Source organism: Ranitomeya variabilis, chromosome 4 (genome assembly GCF_051348905.1).
Source record: "Ranitomeya variabilis isolate aRanVar5 chromosome 4, aRanVar5.hap1, whole genome shotgun sequence".
In the NCBI taxonomy this organism is placed as follows: Eukaryota; Metazoa; Chordata; class Amphibia; order Anura; family Dendrobatidae; genus Ranitomeya; species Ranitomeya variabilis.
The window spans coordinates 587,807,604-587,821,532 of NC_135235.1; the positions used below are offsets into that span (position 1 = coordinate 587,807,604).

The 13,929-nt window shown below is 48.0% G+C and overlaps 1 protein-coding gene across 5 annotated transcripts in view; it reads right to left on the bottom strand.

Annotated features, from left to right (window-relative positions):
• SPO11 (SPO11 initiator of meiotic double strand breaks) overlaps window positions 1-13,929 on the bottom strand; it is a 137,623-nt gene that overhangs the window by 82,315 nt on the left and 41,379 nt on the right. The window contains exon 1 of one of the 5 annotated variants that reach the window (XM_077253143.1): window positions 12,619-12,631. The exons of the other annotated variants lie outside the window; for them this stretch is intronic. The gene's annotated coding sequence lies outside the window, so the exon portion shown is untranslated. Of the gene's footprint in view, window positions 1-12,618; window positions 12,632-13,929 lie in introns of those variants that run through there. 5 annotated transcript variants of the gene reach the window in all.

Here is a 13,929-nt window from a genome sequence, read left to right on the forward strand (position 1 = left end):
ATCAGAGAATTTGCTTTCTTTTCACCTTCTGGATTGATCGTTGTCTCTCAATTCATGGATAAAATCTGTAAAATTTGTGCTCAGCGAAAAAAAGATAGGAGATGACAGTTGGTGCTTTTAAAATTCTATGGAGTGGAGGAGCTAGAGAAAGGCACAGACATTCCATTTCAAGTTCTGCTGAAACAGCAGTAACAGCTCTCCATAGAACTTTATGATCAACAACTGCCTTCTCCTTTCTCAGTAATGGGAAAATCTGTGTTCACTGAAGACAGATTTTACCTGTGAATTGGAAATTTTTAGGATAAATGATCAGTCCTGGGGGAGAAATAAGGAGATTTTTCTGATAAGATATATTACAAAGTATCTTACTTTCACGTGTACTATTGGTTTCTGAAGAAGAAATCAAAACGAAAGTTACTCTTTAAATGGGATGTACGAGGTCCCATTCAAGTGAATCGTGCTGGCTCTGCAGCACCCCAGAGTCCTGGTCATTGCAGTACTGTGGCTCCGCCACTATGGGGAGCTATGGTGCGTCTGATGGCACTGAAGGAGTTCATCGGATCAGGTATCACAGACACCAATACATTTCACAGTCGGGCCTCCGGGGGGAGCTAAGGGTTCTATTCACTAGGCCACTCCCCACCATAGTGGGTAAACTGGGGGTCAGGCAGGAAGTTAGATGAGAAAGCTGACTGGGTTGGAACCAGGCAACACCTTGTGGCAGAGGGTGTTGTGGGGGAAGATACAGTAGGGTCTCTGTCAGGGGTGGGATCCTGACAGAGGCTTGGCAACTTGAACAAACGTAACGGGACCGTGCCTGCTCAGCATAGCGGCGGTGCCCAAGGAAGGATTAGAAGCGAGATAGATTGTGATGAGTGAGAAACGAGATCACGCAAAAGGAGAAATACCAGTAGGAGTCGTGCTGTAAGACCGAAGCAACATTCTACTGAGGCGCACTACCGGTGGCCGGAACGCCGAGGGAGTATCATAACATTCAGCTTCAAGCAATACTCCAAACAGCGGCAGGACAGTCAGTCTAAGGCGGGCTGTCTAACTTTAATCACCTATGCAGTCTTGGGGGGCAACTTGTGGAGAGGGGCAACTCTAGGGTCCCGGAAGAGCTCCGAGCCTACCCGTCAAACGGGTGCCGTCCCAACCAGAACACCAGGGAGGGACGGAGGATTAGCAGAACATCATCTAATCGAGTTGTGAGGGAACTTAAGAAACAGACACAACAGTTGTGGGGACTTTCTGTAAGCACAGCAGGGAAGGACCACAACACCTAGCGCTAGAAGGAAGGCACCGATTTCCACCTGTGAAGAGAACTCTGGAGGTGCCATTGGACCGGCCGGACTTGCGCCGCCTGGTGAACCGTGTTCTGGACTGAGGGCCCAGAAATCTTCAGTAAAGAGGTAAAGAGACTGCAACCTGGTGTCCTCGTTATTTTCTGCACCACACTACTACAGCATCACCACCATCATCCATATCGTATCTATCACTGTACGCCCCTCGGCAGGGTCACGGACCGGGGCCTAGTCACCGTGACAACCCCAGAGCAGAGACTCACAGGCCCGGTACCGGGTACCCCTCGGCCCTGCGGCAGTGGGGGCGCTACAACTTGGCGTCACGAACAGGATCTACTTAAGCCTGAAGAATCAGGTCATGTGTGCCTTGGGACTGTGATTTGTTGTGCTTGGACTGTACTTTATTACCAAGACTGTGGATTGTCACTTGCTGCCAAAAGTTCGCGCCAAAACCGCCGCCATTGCGGCGTCACAGGGAGCGCAGAGGAAGAAGGACGTGCCATGGGAGGAGACTACCAAAGCGGCGCCAGAAGTAGCGACCGCCCCCTCGAACTCCTGCTGCGAGAAGACGACCTACCCAGCAGCAGAGGAGAACCGCCCCCTGACTTGCAACGGCGGGAACGAGGTGAAGGAGGAGCCCGATCTCGGAGAAATGGCGGAGCCAGGTGCATGCGTTGCCACCGAATGCCAGACAGCGACGATGAGCAGCAAGTGCCCGAGCAACGGCGAGGTGATCCCGGCTTGCCCTCACCCATCAGAAGCGGACTCGCGTCCACCGCCGGTGAGGGACCCGAACTCCTTGGAGCCGCCAATGGAGGAGCCGAGCCTACCTCTCCCAGCCACGGAACCAGGGAGGGCGGAGTTACATCAGGAGGTGACTCCGGAGGAGCCGCGGTCCGGACTGCAGCCGATTCCAGTGTCCTTGTCAACGGACCGGAGCGACATCGGTGGAATCACATCAGGCGCAGGTATGGACGGCATCCCTACTCCCCTGGCCGATTCTGCTCCCCCGACCGAGCCGGCTCCCCTGACCGATCCCGCTCCTGTGACCGCTCCTCACCCCAGCAATGATCGTTCCTTCTTGGTGGAGCGGGTCATCCTCACCTCTAACGCGATGGGGAAGCTAGTGCCTCCGCTACCAACCAAGATGGGAGAACCCCTAGACGTGGGCCTAGATGGGGTGATCCTCCGGTGGGACACTCCCTGGACCGGGCCGGATGGGACCCGGGAGGATGGCCTCACCCTTGCAGTACTTACCTGGGAACAGTATAAGCAATGTCTAATACAACACTGGAAAGATCGAGACGAGACCGAACAACCTGACACACAACGTAAGAAGTCTGCTCCCGGCAGGAAAGACGTGGTAAAGCGGGGAACTGTGCTGGCCTACCACCCGAAGAGGGGATGGGGCTCCATACAGGAACCGGGGCTACCAACTGATGTCTTTGTTACTAGCTATAACGTGAAAACCCCTGCTGCAGTCGAGATGGTAACCCATTACAAAGGGGGGATCAGGTGACCTACACCCGTCATCGGAATGCACGAGGATGGTGTGCCCGGAACGTTCGACGGTGTGAACCTGAGAGAGCGCCCCCTGTTGCCCCGATTGTGACTGATCCCGATTTGCCAGACCTTGTTCCTATCACCACTGTACGCCTTGTAGCGGCCACCGAACTTGCAAGCAGGATTAGCCTTCAAATCCAGACACCGGCTGATCTGATGGCATCTGAGAGACCAACTACCAGTACAGGTGCTGCGTTGGCCGGGGAACAAAGATCGCCCCCAGATTTAGAAGGATAAACCTCGATACCATGAATATGTACATAGTTTCTTAACTGCTTGTTTGTTTCCTGATTTTGCTGCTGAACCCGTCCAGGGTTAACTTTTAAAGGGATTCCTTGTTGACCCGGGATCCCTATTGTTTTGTTTATTTTTCTGAGTTTTTGTTGCACAAGTTTTCAGTTGAAAAGAACTGCCGCAATCATGAACAGTGCATGATACAAACTTTTTGTACATAGTTTGCACCTTATTAAAGGTGCTCCCTACTGGTTTTACTTAAAGAAGGACTCTTTGTGAAGATACCACACTGGAACCTTTGCTGAGTATGGACTGGTAGCTTGAGAAGACGTGCTACCTCATAGAGACTTGGTCCCCTCTTAATGGGGATGTTCATTTGATGCACATAAATGGTGATATTGCTTTAAAGGCTAAGAGATAGCAATAATGTTTGGTGAAAGAAAGTGATGATAATGTTTTTATGAGAAAGTTATATGTATCCAACTAGTTAATTGTAAAGAAATGCTGATGATGTTCTCCGACAGAAAGTGAAAGCTAGAAGAAGGATGCAGTGGGCCCGTAGGGGTAGACGTGGTGTCCAGCCTGCATGTTAGTAAGGAAGATAATGAGAAGAATTAATGTTCGATAAAAGGAAACTGTTTTTGATAATGTTGATAGATAGTGGGGATAGAAGGTGAACCCTGAGTCCTCAGGGGGTCATGTAAAAATGGCTCGGTGCTCTTAAACTGAAAGTAATGTTATGTTCTATACTGTGTATAGTAGTTGAAAAGGCAGTAGGCCCGGGCTGAACGGGGCGGTCCTGCATAGAAGGGAGAGGCAGTAGGTCTGGTGCCGTTAGGACAGGCGGTCCTGCAGATTTTAAGAAGGAGAATGGAAAAGTTAAAATTGCCTTATAATGTGATTATAAGAAGGTCTTTAGTGGATGCAGAGTGTATGTCCTTAAAGGCAATGTTAAATTATTGTTCAACAATTTTGCACTTAGTAGAATACCCGGTTGGGTAAAAAGAAAGTTAATTGTAGCATGTTGCTATGATATTTAACTATGTTTGTAACGGTCAAGTGTCCTTACCTCCCATAAAGGGAAGCTCTGTTTAAGTATACTTATTGTTTTTGCACTCAACAAAACTGTATGTCTTTTTGCTAACTTGTATTGTTGTTTTCTTCTCAGTCCCGGAGTACTGTGTTTAACCAGGGGGGAGTGCAGCGCCCCAGAGTCCTGGTCGTTGCAGTACTGTGGCTCCGCCACTATGGGGAGCTATGGTGCGTCTGATGGCACTGAAGGAGTTCATCGGATCAGGTATCACAGACACCAATACATTTCACAGTCGGGCCTCCGGGGGGAGCTAAGGGTTCTATTCACTAGGCCACTCCCCACCATAGTGGGTAAACTGGGGGTCAGGCAGGAAGTTAGATGAGAAAGCTGACTGGGTTGGAACCAGGCAACACCTTGTGGCAGAGGGTGTTGTGGGGGAAGATACAATAGGGTCTCTGTCAGGGGTGGGATCCTGACAGAGGCTTGGCAACTTGAACGAACGTAACAGGACCGTGCCTGCTCAGCATAGCGGCGGTGCCCAAGGAAGGATTAGAAGCGAGATAGATTGTGCTGAGTGAGAAACAAGATCACGCAAAAGGAGAAATACCAGTAGGAGTCGTGCTGTAAGACCGAAGCAACATTCTACTGAGGCGCACTACCGGTGGCCGGAACGCCGAGGGAGTATCATAACATTCAGCTTCAAGCAATACTCCAAACAGCGGCAGGACAGTCAGTCTAAGGCGGGCTGTCTAACTTTAATCACCTATGCAGTCTTGGGGGGCAACTTGTGGAGAGGGGCGACTCTAGGGTCCCGGAAGAGCTCCGAGCCTACCCGTCAAACGGGTGCCGTCCCAACCAGAACACCAGGGAGGGACAGAGGATTAGCAGAACATCATCTAATCGAGTTGTGAGGGAACTTAAGAAACAGACACAACAGTTGTGGGGACTTTCTGTAAGCACAGCAGGGAAGGACCACAACACCTAGCGCTAGAAGGAAGGCACCGATTTCCACCTGTGAAGAGAACTCTGGAGGTGCCATTGGACCGGCCGGACTTGCGCCGCCTGGTGAACCGTGTTCTGGACTGAGGACCCAGAAATCTTCAGTAAAGAGGTAAAGAGACTGCAACCTGGTGTCCTCGTTATTTTCTGCACCACACTACTACAGCATCACCACCATCATCCATATCGTATCTATCACTGTACGCCCCTCGGCAGGGTCACGGACCGGGGCCTAGTCACCGTGACAACCCCAGAGCAGAGACTCACAGGCCCGGTACCGGGTACCCCTCGGCCCTGCGGCAGTGGGGGCGCTACAGCTCCAATTCCCTTCAGGGCTCACACTGGCGTATAATACGAAGGAGAGCAATGTGAGAAAATCTTTCAATGAGGCAGGGCAATGAGGGTTATTCAATGAGGCAGGGCAGATCTGCGAGTTTTTTTCACATGACGATTTGGCATGAGAAAAAGATCACAGCATGCTGCGATTGGCAGCGCATCTCGTACAGCGTGCACCCATACAAGCCAATGGGTGCGTGCAAAACTTCGGACTGCACTTAAGGTACCGTCACACTAAACGATATCGCTAGCGATCCGTGACGTTGCAGCGTCCTGGCTAGCGATATCGTTTAGTTTGACACGCAGCAGCGATCAGGATCCTGCTGTGATGTCGCTGGTCGCTGAATAAAGTTCAGAACTTTATTTGGTCGTCCGATCGCCGTGTATCGTTGTGTTTGACAGCAAAAGCAACGATACCAGCGATATTTTACACTGGTAACCAGGGTAAACATCGGGTTACTAAGCGCAGGGCCGCGCTTAGTAACCCGATGTTTACCCTGGTTACCAGCGTAAAATGTAAAAAAAACAAACAGTACATACTCACATGCGTCCCCCGGCGTCCGCTTCCCACACTGACTGAGCGCCGCAAAGTGAAAGTGAAATCACAGCACAGCGGTGACGTCACCGCTGTGCCCTGCTACTGCCGGCGCTCAGTCATTGCAGGAAGTGAACGCCGGGGGACGCATGTAAGTATGTACTGTTTGTTTTTTTTACATTTTACTCTGGTAACCAGGGTAAACATCGGGTTACTAAGCGCGGCCCTGCGCTTAGCAACCCGATGTTTACCCTGGTTACCCGGGGACCTCGGCATCGTTGGTCGCTGGAGAGCGGTCTGTGTGACAGCTCTCCAGCGATCAAACAGCGACGCTGCAGCGATCGGCATCGTTGTCGCTATCGCTGCAGCGTCGCTTAGTGTGACGGTACCTTTAGATGTCATCCAAGTGCACATCTGATATTAATCTCTTCTCCTCCTCACCTGTGATCCGATTCTCGCATGTGGAAGGTTTGGATGACCATAGCATGAGTCTCGGCTCTCGCTAGCAGCAAAGTTTGAGATGAGTGTCATTAGCATCTTGCATTGAATGCTACATGCTAATGTGACCCCGGCCTTACAGCTGGGAGTGTTGCTAAGGGCGGACAGAATCTGCCCAAGGAAAAAAAAATAGTTGCATGCCAGAGTTTGTTCTGATATTCTGATAATGCAAGACAATGAGTTTGTGGAAACTATCGAACTGCAGTCGGATGGCATCTGAGTGCGGTCTGATTTCCATGCACAGACACAGTGGAGAAGATGGAGACAATTTTTTCTCCATCTTCTCCTCATTCGAGAGAATTGTCTCACACTGTGCTCACACTCAGATCAGAGCTAGATCAGAGTGTTATTTGCATAATCGGTCCAGTTCTCTCAGATGAGAGCATCTACGGCAATCTGAAACTACCCTTAGACTAAGTTTGCACTGTAATTATTTGGTGCATTTTTTTTGCTGCTTATGTCTGTACACCATACATGCAGCATATTACAGTAAGATGTACAGTATGGTATTTATATAAGTCTCATGACCACTGTGCATTATTTTTTTTTGGCGGTGTGATTTTGAAACTTGACAATCTCTCTTGCAGTAAACATGCATTTCATTTGCAGATTTTGCCCATAGCCTTGAATAAGATTGGGAAAAATTGCAGATAAAAATTGCATATGCAGTTTTATCTCATTTACGCAGTGTAAAAGCCTTAAAAACACATGTCATCTGCACATGACTTTGTTAAGTTTTAGTAAAGCTCAGCAAACAGGAAGTTTCCGAAACAAATTAGTTTTATTTAGAACATGGCATTTAAAAAAAAAAGAAAAAAAAATGCACAAAATACTCATCTTGGGAACATAGCCTAATGCTATATATATATATATGTTTAAAAAAATCAGACATCCGAGTGTGGATTTTTTTTTTTTCATGAGCCCATAGATTTGCGTTGCTGATATTGATCTGACACTTAAAATCAAAATTATACATGTCGATTTTTTTCTGCAGAAAAAAAAAATGGACATGTGCACAACCCTACAGAATATGATAGGTATGAGCGCTATCTGTGAAAACCACAAATTGCATGAGAAAATCGGTCGTGGGCACGAGCCCTTAGGCTGCTTTCACACTAGCGTTGGTACGTCGCAATGTGTCGGTAATGTAAGCCTACGGCTACTTTCACACTAGCGTTTTTCGGCGGACGTCGCAATGCGTCGTTTAGGAGAAAAAACGCATCCTGCAAAGTTGTCTGCAGGATGCGTTTTTTCCCCATAGACTTACATTACCGACGCATTGCGACGTATCGCCACACGTTGCAACCGTCGTGCGATGGTTACGTCGTGTTTTGGCGCACCGCCACCACAAAAAAAGTTACATGTAACTTTTTTTGTGCATCTAGTCCGCCATTTTCGACTGCGCATGTGCGGTTGAAACTCCGCCCCCTCCTCCCCGGACCTTACAATGGGGCAGCGGAAGCATCATAAGACTGCTCCCATTGTGCTTTTCTTTCACAGCATGCGTCGGTACGTCGGCCCGACGCACTGCGACGGGCCCGTACCGACGCTAGTGTGAAAGCAGCCTAAGGCTGCCGTCACACTATCAGTATTTGGTCAGTACTTTACCTCAGTATTTGTAAGCCAAAACCAGGAGTGGAACAATCAGAGGAAAAGTATAATAGAAACATATGCACCACTTCTGCATTTATCACCCACTCCTGGTTTTGGCTTCCAAATACTGAGGTAAAATACTGACCAAATACTGATAGTGTGACGGGGCAGCCTTAGGCCTGTTTTACACGTCAGTGGCTCCGGTACGTGTGGTGACAGTTTTCTCACGTACCGGAGACACTGACTCACGTAGACACAGTAAAATAAATGTGTCTCTGCACATGTCAGCGTGTTTTCATGGACCGTGTGTCCGTTTGAAAAACACGGAGACATGTCAGTGTTCGTGGGAGCGCACGGATCACACGGACCCATTAAAGTCAATGGGTCCGTGTAAACACGTACCGCACATGGATGCTGTCCGTGTGCCGTCCGTGTGCCGACTAAGTACCACACGGACTGTGCAGGAGACAGCGCTACAGTAAGCGCTGTCCCCTGCTTTGGGTGCTGAAGCCGGAATTCATTCCTTCTTCCCAGCAGCATTCGCTAGAGAGAAGGAATGAAAAATCATTGTTTTTTTATTTTTTTGTGGTTAAAATCAAGTTCCCGGCAACCTCCCCCCTCCCACCCCCTGTGCGCCCGCCCGCTGGAAATAAAATACTCACCCAGCTCCCTCGATGCTTCTTCTCAGTGCCGCAGCTTGTCCTGTATGAGCGGTCACGTGAGGAAGCATCGAGGGAGCTGGGTGAGTATTTTAATGCCGGCGGGGGGAGGGGGAGGTGACAAGGAACTTGATTTTAAAGACAAAAATAATAAAAAAAACATTGATTTTTCATTCCTTCTCTCCAGCGAACGCTGCTGGAGAGAAGGGATGAATGGCGGCTTCAGCACCACGCTGGGGACAGCGCTTACTGTAGCGCTGTCTCCTGCATGGTCCGTGTGGTACACAGTCGGCACACGGGCGGCACACGGCTGCCGCACGTGTGCCACACTGATGTGCCATGTGAGCTCACGGACACACGGACACGGATAACTCCGGTACCAATTTTTCCAGTACTGGAATTATCTGGACGTGTGAGACTGGCCTTATACAAAGTATCGGTGCATGTCAAATGTTGCAGACTACTGGGACAGGTGAAAGATTTGTGCAGCTGATTTTCCGATTCTTTCTTTTTGCAGAGTGATACAAAGTCCTGCAGCAATGACTTGCACAGCTTTCCTACTGAAAAAAATATGTCCGTCTCCTCACCATACTTGCATCTTTACGGAAAGGACTCATTTCTCCCTTCTCCAGATAATATACTCAATCTTCGCGAACCTGCCTCCTTAGCTCAGTGTTCTAAAAGCTATTGGCCGTTTTGTTGAAATGACTTGCGCTAGATTAATTCACCCACTCGGGCTTCTGTTTCTTAAACTGCCCTCGGCCTCTGACCTCTTTAATTTCTAATTGGCCTTTTGCTTTTATTTCAGAGGCGAGCAGTTACTCTGCAGGATCTGGGGGTAATCTTTCCCATCTGAAAAGCAAATGCAGCAATTACCAATTCGACATGCACGTTATAAGTGATGCAGACTTCCTTTATGGGGTTGAACATTTCACTTTCTACTTGTAATGTAACATTGTGCTGCAGTAAAAAAAAAGAAAAAGATGGGTAACGCTCCCTGTTAGGTAAGAATAAATCTGCAGCATGAGTTGTCTGGACCTGGACGTGAACAAAGACTGACTGACTGAAAGTTTCCATTCGGCTCTTATTTGGGGTTTGTTGAAGACGGTGTATAGAGTTTTAGGACAGTATATAGCAGCAAACACCAGTAGTTAGTGCAGGAGCCGACAAAAACAGGAGAAGGCCCTTGTGCAAGAACAGTATATGGGCCCTGTGCAGCTCCTCTTAATGCGCAATTCACCTGCTTTGGAGATGGTAGTGGCTCCCATACCTCTTGGGTCCCTATGCGGTTACACAGGTTGCGCCGATGGTAAGTCCGCCCCTGAGTCACTATCTCCAAGAACCAAAGTGCTATAGGTGATAGAACATATTCAGTGGCGTAACTTGGTGCCCGATGGCCCAATGCAAAATCTCCAACAGGGTCCTTAACTTTCACGGCTCTGAAATACTAATCTTCTAATATGGGCCAATAGGACCCCTTAGGCTCCAGGGTCTGGGTGCACCTATTATACAGGTCCTTCTCAAAAAATTAGCATATAGTGTTAAATTTCATTATTTACCATAATGTAATGATTACAATTAAACTTTCATATATTATAGATTAATTATCCACCAACTGAAATTTGTCAGGTCTTTTATTGTTTTAATACTGATGATTTTGGCATACAACTCCTGATAACCCAAAAAACCTGTCTCAATAAATTAGCATATCAAGAAAAGGTTCTCTAAATGACCTATTACCCTAATCTTCTGAATCAACTAATTAACTCTAAACACATGCAAAAGATACCTGAGGCTTTTAAAAACTCCCTGCCTGGTTCATTACTCAAAACCCCCATCATGGGTAAGACTAGCGACCTGACAGATGTCAAGAAGGCCATCATTGACACCCTCAAGCAAGAGGGTAAGACCCAGAAAGAAATTTCTCAACAAATAGGCTGTTCCCAGAGTGCTGTATCAAGGCACCTCAATGGTAAGTCTGTTGGAAGGAAACAATGTGGCAGAAAACGCTGTACAACGAGAAGAGGTGACCGGACCCTGAGGAAGATTGTGGAGAAGGACCGATTCCAGACCTTGGGGAACCTGAGGAAGCAGTGGACTGAGGCTGGTGTGGAAACATCCAGAGCCACCGTGCACAGGCGTGTGCAGGAAATGGGCTACAGGTGCCGCATTCCCCAGGTAAAGCCACTTTTGAACCATAAACAGCGGCAGAAGCGCCTGACCTGGGCTACAGAGAAGCAGCACTGGACTGTTGCTAAGTGGTCCCAAGTACTTTTTTCTGATGAAAGCAAATTTTGCATGTCATTCGGAAATCAAGGTGCCAGAGTCTGGAGGAAGACTGGGGAGAAGCAAATGCCAAAATGCCTGAAGTCCAGTGTCAAGTACCCACAGTCAGTGATGGTGTGGGGTGCCATGTCAGCTGCTGGTGTTGGTCCACTGTGTTTCATCAAGGGCAGGGTCAATGCAGCTAGCTATCAGGAGATTTTGGAGCACTTCATGCTTCCCTCGGCTGAAATGCTTTATGGAGATGAAGATTTAATTTTTCAGCACGACCTGGCACCTGCTCACAGTGCCAAAACCACTGGTAAATGGTTTACTGACCATGGTATTACTGTGCTCAATTGGCCTGCCAACTCTCCTGACCTGAACCCCATAGAGAATCTGTGGGATATTGTGAAGAGAAAGTTGAGAGACGCAAGACCCAACACTCTGGATGAGCTTAAGGCCGCTATTGAAGCATCCTGGGCCTCCATAACATCTCAGCAGTGTCACAGGCTGATTGCCTCCATGCCACGCCGCATTGAAGCAGTCATTTCTGCCAAAGGATTCCCGACCAAGTATTGAGTGCATAACTGAACATTATTATTTGATGGTTTTTTTGTTTGGTATTAAAAAACACTTTTATTTGATTGGTCGGGTGAAATATGCTAATTTATTGAGACAGGTTTTTTGGGTTATCAGGAGTTGTATGCCAAAATCATCAGTATTAAAACAATAAAAGACCTGACAAATTTCAGTTGGTGGATAATGAATCTATAGTATATGAAAGTTTAATTGTAATCATTACATTATGGTAAATAATGAAATGTAACACTATATGCTAATTTTTTGAGAAGGACCTGTAGTTACACCCCTGAACATACAGTATTACTAGGTGGGAGAGCATACTGTAATGGAGGCTCACAGTCCTAGAGATTTTGAAAGTAAGGGTAAGTGCGCACGATCAGGAATTGCGGCAGGTTTGACGCTGCGTATTTATGCATCATCAAACCCACAGCGGCCAGATGTTACAGTATAGTGGATAGGATTCCTAGAAATCCCATGTTCACTATGCGTGCATAGTCACCTGCTGATCAACGGTGGATACTGACATGTGGCACGTCTTTCAAGACCGCAGCACATTTTTCTTGCACAAACTAGAGTCTCCGCAACAGACATTTAATTCATAGAATGTATTGAATGCAGTAAATCCATGCGATTCAGTGAACACATGGGGATTTACCTGCGTTCAATAGAAGCTAGCGTTTTGGATGCAGCAAACATAGTCTCTCACTGTGTATGGAAGTCCTATCGAAGAATTATGGAAGAACCAGCACAGTTAATGGAAGTGCCGTCATTGGCATTTTTTATGGAAGTCCTTTAGTGCATAGTTGATAGAAATGATGTGATTGGCAATGTTTACTGCAGTGAACAACTAAAGTGGGTGCTCCAATGGCCATTACTTCAAAGTGCAGACTGTCGTCTTGACGTATAGCACTTGTCCCCATGTTATTCAATTGTGAGGGAGCGCCAAGGCCATAGACATGGCTGAGAATATCTGTCTCCCGTCACATGAAAACAATGTCCCTTTTTAGTATACAGTACCTTCAGCTACATCATCTGCACCGTCATGGTCCCATCTGAGTGTCTGAGCGGCCGAAGTTCTGCTGCTGGTGTTGTTGCACAAATAGAGACAGAGTTCACGTTCAGCTTAAAATAGATAACTTTACTGGTTTCTTCTCTCAGCACATCCATGTCTTTAGTAGCATCAACATTAGCTTCTACACAGCATATTTCCTTTGCCTTTTCAGTTACAGCATCAACGTTAGGTTCCACACAGCACGTCCTTCGCTTTCCCTGTGCTTTTCAATGTGTTCCCGGGACGTCCCGTCCCACTCTGTATCGCAACATCCTCCCTGTCCAGCCTGACTACCTTTAGGATTTCCCTTGTCTGTTTCGCACCAGACATAAGGGCATCAGCCCAAGTAGCTAGCTGCCACAATTTCGGAGCAATCTGCGGTACTCTCCTGCTGTGACTTTTAATGTAGCTCCTGCTCTCACTATTGTTGTCACTGCTTCTTGCACTGCTGCTGTCACTGCTTCTTGCACTGCTGCTGTCACTGCTGCACTTCTGGCCCACTGACCCTGGATGGCTGGGCTCTTAGCTTGTTAATGTTGCGGGGCCCACTGTGTTGCCCCGGGCTCTAGAGCCCTACGGGACTGCCTGGGCTCTCTGAGCTTCCTGGCCTGTCTAAGCTTTCAGGCTACGCTCCCTCAATACAGGAAATGCTCACTATTAGTGATGAGCGCATATACTCGTTACTCGAGATTTCTCGAGCATGCTCAGGGGTCCTCTGAGTATTTTTTCTTGCCGCAGCTGAATGATTTACATCTGTTAGCCAGCATAAGTACATGTGGGGGTTGCCTAGCAACCAGGCAACCCCCACATGTACTTAGCCTAGCTAATAGCTGTAAATCATTCAGCTGAGGCGATGAAAACTAAATCTCCGAGCACTAAAAAAATACTCGGAGGACACCCGAGCATGCTCGGGAAATCTCGATTAACGAGTATATTCACTCATCACTACTCACTAAGGCTACGTTCACATTAGCGTTAAGCTAATGTGCGTCGGGTTTGCGTCGGCGACGCAGCGGCGACGCATGCGTCATGCGCCCCCTATACTTAACATGGGGGACGCATGCGTTTTTTTTTGTTGCGTTGTGCCACACATGCGTCTTTTTTGCCGCAAGCGTCGGACCAAGAAAACGCAACAAGTTGCATTTTTCTTGCGTCCGATTTTCGGCAAAAACCGACGCATGCGTCGCAAAACGCAGCGTTTTTGCGTGCGTTTTGCCGCGTTTTTGCGTGCGTTGTGCGTTGCGTCGCCGACGCAGCGGCGCACAACGCTAGTGTGA